The 13,046-nt window shown below is 45.6% G+C and overlaps 1 long non-coding RNA gene across 1 annotated transcript; it reads right to left on the bottom strand.

The window, feature by feature from the left end:
- Window positions 1–10,257: 10,257 nt before the first annotated feature.
- On the bottom strand, window positions 10,258–11,226 carry LOC143267735 (uncharacterized). The gene is made up of 2 exons (XR_013043166.1): window positions 11,120–11,226; window positions 10,258–10,476 (listed from the first exon to the last, which is right to left on the bottom strand). It is a non-coding gene; the product is annotated as an uncharacterized LOC143267735 (long non-coding RNA).
- Between the last annotated feature and the right edge of the window lie 1,820 nt (window positions 11,227–13,046).

The following is a 13,046-nucleotide window of genomic DNA, read 5'->3' as shown; positions in this document are numbered from 1 at the left end:
TGGGACCAACTTAACCTTAAATAAATGTCATTCTGCTAATAAATATGTTGGAACCAGACTGGCAAGGAGAGTTTGAGAAATCCCCTAAGCTTCCTTGGCCTTTGTGTTAAATGATTTACCTTCGTGGAGAAAAACAGTGGGTACAAAAGCATGGGAATTTGTTTGCTATTGGACATTTGCCCTAAGCACATTTTGCAAAGAAAAGTCATTTGTGTATGGAAAAACAATATTCTAGTCAGGAGAGAGTGCCTGTGTGTTTTGCAACCAAAAGAATACTTACAGAGCTCTGCTTTGCTTGCCAATGTTACAAGGAGTCTCTAAAAAGTTAAAATAGCAGAGATTATAGAGTCCACATGTTGGCTGACCTGTTTGTCCTTTCTGGAAGAGCAATGAGAGTTAAGGGTAAGCAGTGGGGTGGGGTTCCAGAAGGTGGGTCACAGGGTGTTGAGTTCGCCTTCGGTTGTTTCCCATAATTCCATTAAATGAGAACTGATGGGATCCCTGGAGTAGGCCTAGGAACATCTTTCTGGCACCTCTGAATGGGAGTCATCTGACCAAGAATTATCCCATGACACACCATGGAAACAAAAAGAAGGCACAATCACGTGAGTGTGAATGCAGTAAACCCTGGTGTCTCCACCCCACTCTCTCACACTGGGGTGTCTGGGCCAATGGGTTAAAACCTTCCTGCCTTTTCATTTCTGCCTTGATGTATTCCTCTTCAGCTCCCATGTGAAAGCCCATCCACCTATGAGACTCGATCCCCTGGTCAAAGCTTCCTCCGACTCTGCCATGTCCCGTCTGCAGCTCGTGCACTGTTAGCTCTAGTCTCTTTCTCGAGCCAAGTCCACCCCTGGAGTCAGTCTTCAGCACAGATCTGATGGTAAAAATGTCTACATGGTTTTAGTCGAGTCTTAAAAAACAGACCCACTCTCCTTGTGAACTGTTTCTCACATCAGCATCACTGAGGTGGGTGCTGTGGATATCACTCTATATAAATAAAACCCTGATGGCCAGTGACCAGGCAGGAAGTATAGGCGGGATAAAGAGAGAGGAGAATTGGGGAAACAGGAAGAAGGAGAAGAGACGCTGCAGCCACCGCCAGGATAAGCAGCATGTAAAGACGCCAGTAAGCCACAAGCGACGTGGCAGGGTATAGATTTATAGAAATGGGTTAATTTAAGATATAAGAACAGTTAGCAAGAAGCCTGCCACGGCCATACAGTTTATAAGTGATATAAGCGTCTGAGTGATTATTTTATACGTGGATTGTGGGACTGCGGGGTTTGGTGGAACCTGGAGAGGAGCCCTCCAGCAGCAGGTGGGTACCACACATAATCACGGCAGTTAGAGCTCTAGAAGTTATCCCTACCCTTCCTGTCTCACAGCCGTCAGCTCCAGTTGGAAGGCTTTTAGAGTCCACCTCCCTCTCTCCTTCCCCCACTGCCCATTTCAGTCCGAGGCACAATTTACCCACACTACTAAAGCCACCCCCACCTGCCCCCACCTGCCCTGCCCTAACTGCCATCCTGTTACCCTTAAATAATCCCCAATAATCCAACACTGCCACTGCTTGGCTTAGAGGATGTCAGTGAGAACCTGATCACTTCTTTTGCAGAGCTGGGCACAAATGTTATGCCAGGCATTAGGAATGTTATGGATACAAGACTGGTTGTGGCTAGCTCTTCACATAACTATATTCTGATGAAGTGGACTGTGGTGATATGGTATCCCCCAATATATTTTACACCCTAATAAAGCTTATCTGAGGATCAGAGGAAAAAGCCAACTACTATATTAAACATAAAGGTCAGGCAATGGGAGCACATGCCTTTAATCCTAGCATTCAGGAGGCAGAGATCCATCCAGATCTCTGAGTTCAAGGCCACACTGGGGAACAGAGCCAGGCATGGTGACACATGCCTTTAATCCCAGCACTAACCATAGAGGTCTGGAGGTCTGTACAGACAGACAGGAGGTGATGTAGCTGGGCGGAGAAAGAGAGTGAGATGCAGAACAGAAAGGCATATAGGCATGGGTATACAGGAAGTAGGTCTCTTGGGCTGAGGATTTCCAAGTGGTAAGAATGTGACTGGCTTCTTTCTGCTTTTCTGATCTCTCAGTTTTCACCCCCAAATCTGGCTCTGGGTTTTTATTAATATAAGACCATTTAGCAATTCATCTTACAGTAGACAATAGTAAAAGAATCTCTAATGTAGATAGGCTATGTTCCGCTGAGAAGCAAGAGGCTATCAGGAAGCACCACTGTAGGCATGGCTGTTTGGAGATGACTTCTGAGGGAAAGTGCAGTAAGACATCCGACGAAAAGTCTGATGCCAGGGGAGAGAAGTCAGAAACTATTTGGAAGCTGACCCCACCAATTTAGTCTCTTCAGCCCCACAGATGAATTCTGCGGCTCTTCTGCGGTCTGAACCCCTCCCCCTGCCCTGCTTTCCTGCCATCCACCTACAGCATTAAGCCGACATTAGTTCTCCATATTCCCCGCACTGTCTCATTTTCACATGGAGCTAGCCCTGCACTAATCACGTCTCCTTATTGTTACTCCTCTTCACAAACTTCGCCCTCTAAAATGGTCTCCAGTTCTCCACCTCAGCAATCACCAGCCTCAATCAGCTTCCTAAATCATCTCTTCACACACACACAAATATACTCACACACACTCACACTCTTACACTCTCTCTGTCACACACACACACACACACACACACACACACACAAATATACTCTCACATTCACACTCTTACACTCTGTCACACACACACACACACACACACACACACACACACACACACACACAAAGTACCCTGGGCTTACTTGATTATATTGGCTGATAATTTCAAACATAAAAGTTTAAAATGTTGGATGGTAGATATGGTTTATTGGGTAAGGTGCTTGCCATGTGAGCATAAGGACCCAAGTTCAATCCCCCAGGACTCACACACAAAAAAAATCAAGGTGTGATACTACATGTTTATAATCCCAGTGCTAAGGAGGTGAAGACAGGAAGAGCATTGGTGCTTGTGAACCAGCCAGTCAGGTTGAACAGCTGAGCTCCACATTCAGTGATCAAACCTTGTCTCAAAAAAATCAAAGGGAGAGGAACTGAGGGAGACGCCAGACTCGGACCTCTGGCCCCCACATGCATGCCACACACATGAGTACACACATACATTTTAAGTTTAAAATGTTGTAAGTTTAAATATTTTTGTCAACAAATACAAGTACAGCCAGGCAGTGATGGTGCATACCTTTAATCCCAGCACTCGGGAGGCAGAAGCAGGCAGATCTCCATGAGTTTGAGGCCAGCCTGGTCTACAGGGTGAGTTCCAGAACAGCCAGGACTGTCACAGAGAGAGAAAAACCCTGTCTCAAAAAAAACCAAGTATAGGGGTGTGTGCGCGTGTGTGTGTGTGTGTGTGTGCATGTATGTATACAAAGTAAGGAGTTTGATTATATGTCCATACAGGCATATAATATACTTTGATCACATTAACTCCACATTATCCTGTTTTTTTCCCTTTCCACACCCATAAAAATCCCCCTTGGTTTTTTTTTTTTTTTTTTTTTTTTTTTTTTGGTTTTTCGAGACAGGGTTTCTCTGTGTAGCTTTGCGCCTTTCCTGGAGCTCACTTGGTAGCCCAGGCTGGCCTCGAACTCACAGAGATCCACCTGCCTCTGCCTCCCGAGTGCTGGGATTAAAGGCGTGCGCCACCACCGCCCGGCTCCCCCTTGGTTTTATGTCCTTCTTTCCCCCTCCAGCTTCCACATGAGAGAAAACCTGAGATATTTGCTTTGTGGGGCATATTTTATTTAACATATTAGTAAAGTTTATACTTCATGTACTCAGTCTGAAACCACATGCACCCCTTCAGCTTCTTAAAAATCACCAGGCGCCTCACTTCAAAGTCTGTTCCTAGCACTAAACAAACGGCTGTCATCTTTGGCCAGTTGTATGGGAAAGGTTGTTTTGAACCTTGGTTTTGTATTTCTGGGTTTTGTTTTTTGTTTTTGTTTTGGTGTCCCCAGTAGGCACTTAAAGCATATTTTTAGTTCCACACAGTCCAAATACTATTTAGGGCTAATTTTTGCCTAGTATTGTTGCCTAGCAACATAGGAAGCATGCCACCTATCAGAGATGCTAACTGCAAGGCTGGGCATCGGAGTCGAGAGAAAATTCCAGCACAGTATCTGATTGGCTGTGTATACCAGCTCCTTGGATTTGGTTCTGAAAATTATGGGAACATACCAAAAACACTTAAAATCTTAATGCTAGATACTTATTCCTCCTACATCCTATAAGACCCTCAAGGATCAGACTGAGCCTTGCAAAGCTATGTGTCTTTATCATCTAAATCCAGTGCCAGGGGCATCATGAGCTCCTAGGAAGTGGATCTTGACAAAATGAAAACTGAATTAAATAATTCCACTGCAAAACTACCCAACCTGGGATTTTAACAGCTGACTCTGTGATGCTCAGGCCAGTAACCAGGAGGAAGGGAAGGAATTCGCTTAGAAAACATGAAAACTTGCTTGTCCCTCTGCCTCTGGCCACATTCATCATGTTTTTCTTGAGTCGAACCATTGGCAGATTGCTTCTTTCTTTCTGTTTATATTTTTACTCTACTTTTAAAGTATATGGGTGCTTGTCTACATGGGCATCTGTGCATCACCTGCATTCAGTGGAGGAGGAGACCAGAAGAGGGCATCAGATCCCCGTGGAACTGGGTAACAGATGGTTGGGAGCGCCATGTGGGTGCTGAGAACTGAACCCAGGTCCTCTGTAAAAGCAGCCAGAACTCTTAACTGCTAAGGCATCTGTCTTTGCATTTGTGGAGAATTTATTTATGTTAGTTCTGCATTTGTCTTAGATAGGAAGTTAGAAATTAATTATTTTGCTGCTGTTTGATGGTAAAATGGATAAAACATAGACGAGACGACAGATGTACCCAGCCTTCTCCCTTGTCTTCCTGACATTTATAGGACCTAACATTTTCAGCCTCCAAAAAACACTGTGTTGGGTCTGAGGATACGTCTCAATTGATAAAGACCTTGCCACACAAATGGGAGGAAATGGAATATAGATCTGGAGCACCTCTGTGAAAATAAATACATAAATAAATTTTAAAAAATAGCACGATGCCCTGCCTCAATTAATAAAGTGGAAAGCAAATGAAGAAGACATCCTGCATCAACATCTGGCCTCCATATGCACACACACACTTGAACACACACACACACACACACACACACACACACACACACACACACACACACATACAAATATTGTGATGCAAATTTAATATAGGAAGCTCAATGCATCTGGAATAACTCTTAATTTCATTGAATTTAGAATCGTTATTTAAAACCTAAAAGCCGCCGGGCGGTGGTGGCGCACGCCTTTAATCCCAGCACTCGGGAGGCAGAGCCAGGCGGATCTCTGTGAGTTCGAGGCCAGCCTGGGCTACCAAGTGAGCTCCAGGAAAGGCGCAAAGCTACACAGAGAAACCCTGTCTCAAAAAACAAAAAAAAAAAAAAAAAAAAAAAAAAAAAAAACCTAAAAGCCAACATGCACTTTAGAGAGTTGCAACCCAGGAAATGAATCTCTGGTTCACCCCTTTTAATACAACTTGACTTCTCAGCTTCTCCATCTGTAAAATACGAGTAAAGCTAATGCTCAGGGGTTTTGTGAGGATGGTAAATAATATAAAATGTTTCATGTGGCTCAGCAACCCAGACAAAGCCTGGGTACCGGGTCCTACAGAGGACAAACTAGAAAGGCTACAGCCTGAGCCAGAGAAGATTAAGACCTTGAACATCAGAAGAACGGAAACCCAGAGTTTGGTTTTGCGATTTCTCTGTTCTGTGCTAGTTAGTAGTTTCGGGAGCCTCATAGCACTCCAGCCCCTTCCTCTGTAAACTAGTGACAACATGGTAGTGCCCAGCCTATTTGAGGGAAGTAATACAAGAACGCTTGCCTGCTATGTGGCAGAGAGCAGGACCTGCCACTCTTCTTTCCATTTTGACAATAATATTTATTATATTTTTCACCTGTACTTTTCCTATACAGAAGGCTTCTCGGTTTTCTGAAATGTGCAATTGGTTTGCAGGAAGTAAAACTTGAACTTGGCTCCCATCAGCACTTGGAGAAGTGAGCCACAGTTGGAGGGGGTTAGTCCCTTTCCTCAGGCCAGACCACATGGCCTCCAAGCAATGGCCTGTCAGTCATCCATCTCCTGCAGAGTCCATCTAGTTCCCTGATGCTGAATGCCTTGGCCAGTTCTCTGAGGATCTGTCCGACCTCAGACATCTTCAGACCTGAGACTCGCCTTCCTTGAAACATTTATTTTGTTAAAGCAACTGAAGGATTCTTGAGTCCACACAAACAGCAGTTGGCTGTTTTTGCTTCCTTCGTTTTAAGGGCGTTGCTTCAGGCACCAGGAATGTGTGGTTCCATTGGGTTTAGGTCACCACCTGAGCCGGGCCGGGTGACACATTAACCGTTCCCGCTCTCACAGTGTCATAGAGGCCACACAAAACTGAAGCGTACTCTGTGTGAGTCCTGGAAGCAAAGTGTACAATTCAAGCTGAAAACCCAAAATTTAAAAAAAAATAAAATAAAAAGGTGAAATGAGAAAAGACTTAAGATTAGATTTAAGTGATGAATGAAAACTGTTGCTCATTCATATTGAGAAGGCCTGAGTCCATGAAGACACAGAAAACCATGAATGAGGCCTAGTGATGGCAAGAGAACTCAGGCAATATTATTTTCTGAATGCACAAAAAGCTTAAAAGGTCTCTAAGTTCTCTAAACAGCATGTCACTTAAACAGCCTCAACTACCTCCAAGCCCTGAGTCCTGGCCTCCCTTGTAGAAAGCAAGATCTTGGAGCTATCCAGATAGACCCATGGGGAAAGTGTTTTCCAAGGAAACCTGAGGCCCTAAAGTCAGATCTCCAACAGCCTGTGAGAAACCCAGGTGTGACAGTGTGCCAAATACTATCCCTGGGAGACAGGACAACCCCAGGGTCTTGCTGGTCAGCTGTTAGATACAACTGCTGACCTCCAGATTCAGTGAAAGACCTTGCCTTAAAAATAATGTGGAGAGTGAATGGATACTCTGTGGCTACCTGAGGCTTCCACAGGTTCACACATGGCTGTGCACAGGCTCCCAAAACACATGTGCATACACACAAAAGTAATTTCTTTTCAAAATAAGATCAGAAGAATATCATCCCATTTTCCTTTATATCCTCCCCAGGGCCCACCATGTGTCTAGTCATACCTTGGGAGAATACAAAAGACTGCCAGATGGTGTCGTATTATGCCATATAATTATATTTATGCCAGTGACTATGAAAGCTGAGGCCCCCAATCTCCATCCATGCCCATGTATTACTCAACCTCCAAGCAGTTAGGTCAACACTGTGGCTAACTTAGACTACTGGTGGGAGGGTGGTGGCTGGGGCATGTGCTGTGGGGTAACCTTGATAAGCTCCTGGTAGTCCAGCCTCACACAGGGAAGGAGCTCCATCTAGAAGCCCTGAAAGAAATCTCTGTTCCTAAGCATTGAGTTTTCTTTATAGAATGTGAAATTTTTGAAACGTCTTCATCCTTCACCTGTGCCCTCCCTGAGGGCAGCAGGATGTAACTAGCTGAAATGTCGATGTTCTGTCCCCTTATTTGGTGACCTGACCAGAAGGCCTGCGTCTCACTGAGCTCACACAGCCACAAAGGACATGTCTGAAACAGCACTGAGATACAGGATGCACTTCCCACTAAGATACCACTCTCATTCTCTAGGGGGGCTTGGGCAACTAGGACGTCTTGTACATCTCACAGCCAGGTGTATGAACGCAAAGGGCGATGTTTTATTGACTGAAATACACAAAAGGAAGGGGTGGGAAGAGGAGGGAGAAGGGAAGGGGAGGAGAGGGGAAGGAAATGGGGGAAAGTGAGAAAAGAAAAGGGAAGAGATGAAGAAAAGAAAGGAGAGGAAGGAAAGGGTAGGGAAAGAGAAAGGAAGTTGGGGAGGCTGAGGTCTCAAATTCTGTAATGTTCTTGTGTAGATCTTCTTCTACTTGAGGGGTAACTTCCCCTCACATTTTGTTTTTTTCCATCCCATAATATCTGCCCGGTCAAAACTAATGAGCATTCTTCACGATACTTAAGAAGGGAGCACAGGCCTTCAAGATGTGTTTTTATCCGATTGTTGGGGCTGGGTTCCCCCCACTGCACCCCCGTGGTCCTACATTCCTCCTTATCCCCCGCACCTATGGTTTTTGGACTGGGCCATGGGGAAAGCCTGCAGCGTGGGCTCTGAGGAAGGGATCCTTGCTGGAGTCCCTGCGAATGATTTTCTTTAACTAAGGTTTCTTAATATGAAACCATAAAATGTACAAATGCCAACTTATAATAATTTTACCCACAAACTATATTTAATCACAGTGTAGTTACCAAATAAAACAAGACTACAGAAACAACTTTAGTGCCTAGGAGGGGGGGAAGATCCATGCTTTCGGAGCAGTTCTCCCACAATCACACAGCAGACAGCTTCAATAAAGGCCACAGGCCTCTGAGCCCATAACTCAATTTTACTTAGGCTCCGTGTAGAGCTGCATGTCATGGATACGTTCCTTTAGTGTTTTAATGGTGGATTTTAGAAGCCTTCTTCCTGCAATTAGTATAATGGAGGATGTAAGTGTGGAAATAGGAGATGTTTTCCCTGCTCACCTAGGCAATGAAAATGTTTAAAATCGTAAATAGTCCCAAGGTTAAACGGAGGTCACATAGACCGTGCCTTCTGCTTCCATAATTGTGCCCAGGATTTGAGAGAAGTTCCTGCTTAAAAAATAATTCTGGTCTAACCACAATCCGCTTAGACAGATCCAGTCAACTGTCGATCAACAAACATCTATCCCTAGAGGAAATCCTTCAGCTGCTCAGGATCAATTTGTGGGGCTGTGCAGCCTTCTACTCCCAGCAGGGGGCAGTATGCTTTCTGAAGACCATGGCTGGCAGTGCTGGGCCTGTGACAATCTTCGGGACTTTGCTTCCAGGTTGTCAACACGCTTGGGTTGCTCTATTGTTTTCTCTTACCTTCGTCCGCGCGCGCGCGCGCAGTCTCAGTACATGCCTTGCTCAGTGCTGATTCTCCCACACCAGTGGTTCTTAGCCCATGCAATCCGACAATGTGGAAGGCTCAGCGGTCTCCATACCAGCATGGAGACCTGCGCTCAGATCCCCAGCAGCCAGGTGAAAAGCGGGGCTCATGGCATGTGCCTGTAATCCCAGCAGTGAGAAGGTCAAGCTATCTCTGGGGCTCGTTGGCCAGCTAGGCCAAGCCAAATCAGTGAGCTCCAGGATCAGTTAGTAAGCCTGTCTCCAAAAATAGGGTGGGGAGTGATTGAAGAAAACCCCAATGGTGACCTCTGACCTCCACCCACACCTGCACACTGTGCACGCATGTGAATGCAGACACATACACATGACACACACAGACACATAGACACACACACACCACATAAAGACACATCACACTCACATACAAGTAAAAACAAAATAAAAACAATGAATGAATAAGAAAATAGTGTTTGTGTGTGTTTTCCTTGTCGCCTTTCCAAATAGGTAACAAGAGAGTAAATCATTGAATGGAGTCCTGATGGTTTAACAGCTGGCATGCTTTATGCTTTATCAACCACCAATTAATAAGTTAAAGACAAGTTACAAAGTCCTGGGTACCTAAAAAACAATTCATTTTGTTTGTTAAATAAGTCTGGAAATTACCATTCTACATTTCATTTCTTCTCGGAAATATTTTTAAATTCCTATCAAGTAAAAATTTTTGCAAAGAATTTGATAATTGCAGGGAAAGGAATGAAGAGAAGGAAAAAGGAAAACACAGTTGAAGAACAGAAAAGGATTTAAATGAGAAGATATTAAATGAGAATGCCCAGAATTCCAGAGGCCTCATCTTCACCAAAAACTGTGTCTGCATGGTGTGTGTGTGTGTGTGTGTGTGTGTGTGTGTGTGTGTGTGTGTGTGTGCTTGCCCACGCGTACAAGCCCACACATCATCATTATGGCTTCTTGAGGCAGGGTCTCATTCTGTAGCCCAGGCTAGTCTGGAACTCAATATGTAGGCCAGGGTGGCCTCAAACTCAGGGTAATCCTCCTGCCTCAGCCTCCCCCCACCCCCCACCAAGTACTGGGACTACAAACAAAAGCCACCACACCTGGAAAAATCCTAAATATGTTCATATGTTTTTGACAACTTTCTGGAAGTTTCCTTAGGACGAAGACGGTTTTTTGTTTTTGTTTTTTTAGTTTGGTTGGTTTTTGTTTGTTTGTTTACCTGCACTTAGATAATAAAACCTGCTTTTCGAATACCTAAAGTGCTCCATGCATTCTTCATTCATTTTCTTAAACCGAAAACCGTTCAATGACAAGAGTTCCCATCCTACAAACGAAGAGACAAAAGTTTGGGGGATTAAACAACAAAGGGGAAAACAGCTTCTAATCACACACTGCTTATCACACAATCCCTGTACCAACGCCATCACTGCCATCCTTGCCAACGGCGCCGGAGTGACCCACCATACTGCCTGTAGGGTGTGACTCTGGGCGGTCCTAAACACTTCCCTGCCCTCGATACTCTGATAGAGAGTATCTTTCCTGGGTGTGATATGATTACTTATGTGCACATGCACACCTGCGTGGGTGTGCATTCATGTGTGTGGATGCGAGCGCCTGTGTGCCAAGCACAAGAGGAAAGGTCGGAGGACAATCCTGGGTCTCCTCATTGTTCTGCCTGTGAGCAAGGGATTCTCCTGTCTCCACTTCTCACACCCCGACAGCAGTGCTGAGACTGCAGAAGTTCGAACGACATCATCTCCCAGCCTGAGGACCCCATACCAGACTAACATACGCCATTTCTTTTGAACTCAGAACACAGGTTCTGAGGAACAGCCGGCAGTTTACAGTAGCCTGAGTCTTGGTGTTTAGAACATCCAGGCCTAATGATCTGAGTGTTACCCAGTGTCTCCCCAGCTCAGACAGTCTGTTCCCAGCACCCTCAAAGAAGCTGGAAATGGACTCAGTACCCAGCATGACTTCATTGGACCTTGTCAACATCAGTGACTGCCCCAGCACGTATCTTATAGGTCTCCATGCCTGGCAGGTGCTGTCAAGGCAAATTGCTTGAAGTACATACACCCTAGAAGAAATTGGTGCAATGGTTGGCACACACAAATAAATAGTTAAAGGAAAATGGGCCACTCTGGCATCTTAGAATAAGCCTGTGGAGCATTCCGCCTCCTAGATTTAAAAAAAAAAAAAAAACACTCATTCACATTATGTCCAGCCCTCTGCTGGAGGCTGGAGTCCCTTATGGCACCCTTACCTATAGCTGCAGCCAATCAAGTTCACTTAGACTGACAGTAGTGTTTTCTACATGGATCTCGTTAAAGCCAATTAAATAAGAACGTGTCCCACCCGATAAAGATTTGCTTACTGATTTATTTTTGAAACAAGGTTCCACCTAGCCCAGGTTGGCCTCGAACGTGCTACACAGCTAAAGATGACCCTCCTACCTCCTCTTCCGTGGAGAGTCCAGGCGTGCTCAACCACACCAGTTTTCTGTGGCACTAGGAACCAAATTGGGGGTTTCGTGTGTGCTCATTAAGCAGCCCTACGCACTGAGCTGCTTTGCCGACCTTCTGTTTTGTTAATCTTTCTTTGTTTGTTTTCCAAATAAAGCGTGTTTGCTGCAGACATTGCTCTGTGGGTAGAAAACCTCTAGTATACCAGAAGCCCTGCATTTCATCCCTAGCATCTCCCAAAACAGGGTGGTGGAGACCACAGGGGCCTGTCATGTAATCGCAGTGCCGCCAAAGGGAGAGGCTGAGGATTCCAAGCTCCTCCCCCAGCTTGGAGCCGACCTGGGCTACATGAGACCCCCAAAACAACAAAGCTGTGCTCAGATGAGTCACACGGAGAAAGCTGATTCTGAGAAGGAGAGGGCCGAGGGACCCAACAAACAATGCTGTCACTTATGAACAAGAAGTTTAGCTGGGGAAAAAAACAAAGCCGACTGATTCTTCTCACTCCCCTTCTGATGAGAGAGTTGAAATTCCACGCAAGTTTATCCCTTCACACAAGGGAAGGACTGAAGGTCTTCAGTCAGACCACTCACCTCCAGAAAGAGAAAACAAAGGCACCTTAGGCCTGATTCTCTCCAAGTTGGCACTAGACATCTTGCTTTGGAGATAATGTTGTGTTTATGGCCTTCACCTACCACTTCCGGGTTTTTTGTTGTTGTTGTTTTTTGGGGTTTTTTTGGTTTTTCTAGACAGGGTTTCTCTGTGTAGCTTTGCGCCTTTCCTGGAGCTCACTTGGTAGCCCAGGCTGGCCTCGAACTCACAGAGATCCGCCTGCCTCTGCCTCCCGAGTGCTGGGATTAAAGGCGTGCGCCGCCAACGCCCGGCCACTTCCGGTTTTTAGAACACACACATACATAACCATTTAGCCCAAGTCCCCAGGTTTACGAATGAAGGGGGTAAGGGAGGGAGATACAGCTAGGGTGGAGCTGGGCTTACAAGGTGTCTAGACATAAGCTGTCCTTGTCACCTCCGCTAACAAGGGGAGGGGAGGGCTCCCAGCTTCTCTGGGCTGACAGTGGGGGGTGGGGCTTAGGCCTGATGACGTCACTGTGGGCCAGGGTCTTCCCAGGCCGCTGGCAAAGAGGACCGAAGTGAGTCTTCGGGTGGGCTGAGCGTTATGAGGCTGCTGAGGAGAAGGGCTGTTTGCCAGGACAGCTGTGGAATGGCTGATGTGGAAAATAAGACTACGTAGCCTAAGGTCCCTCTGATGCCTCTGAAAGAAAAAAAGAAAAAATCGGTTCTTCAGCCGCGTGTATCTGGTGCTCCGGTGTTCTTTGTCCTCTGGCGGGGGCTCTGTTCTTTTTCCTCTCCTATATTTAAAAAAAGAGGAAGGAAATGGCCGGGTTCCAGTGGACGGCTTCACATCCAG

The sequence above is a fragment of the Peromyscus maniculatus genome, chromosome 11, assembly GCF_049852395.1.
Source record: "Peromyscus maniculatus bairdii isolate BWxNUB_F1_BW_parent chromosome 11, HU_Pman_BW_mat_3.1, whole genome shotgun sequence".
NCBI classification, from domain to species: Eukaryota; Metazoa; Chordata; class Mammalia; order Rodentia; family Cricetidae; genus Peromyscus; species Peromyscus maniculatus.
Note: the sequence above shows the minus strand (reverse complement) of the source record. Positions and strands in the feature narration are given on the sequence as shown.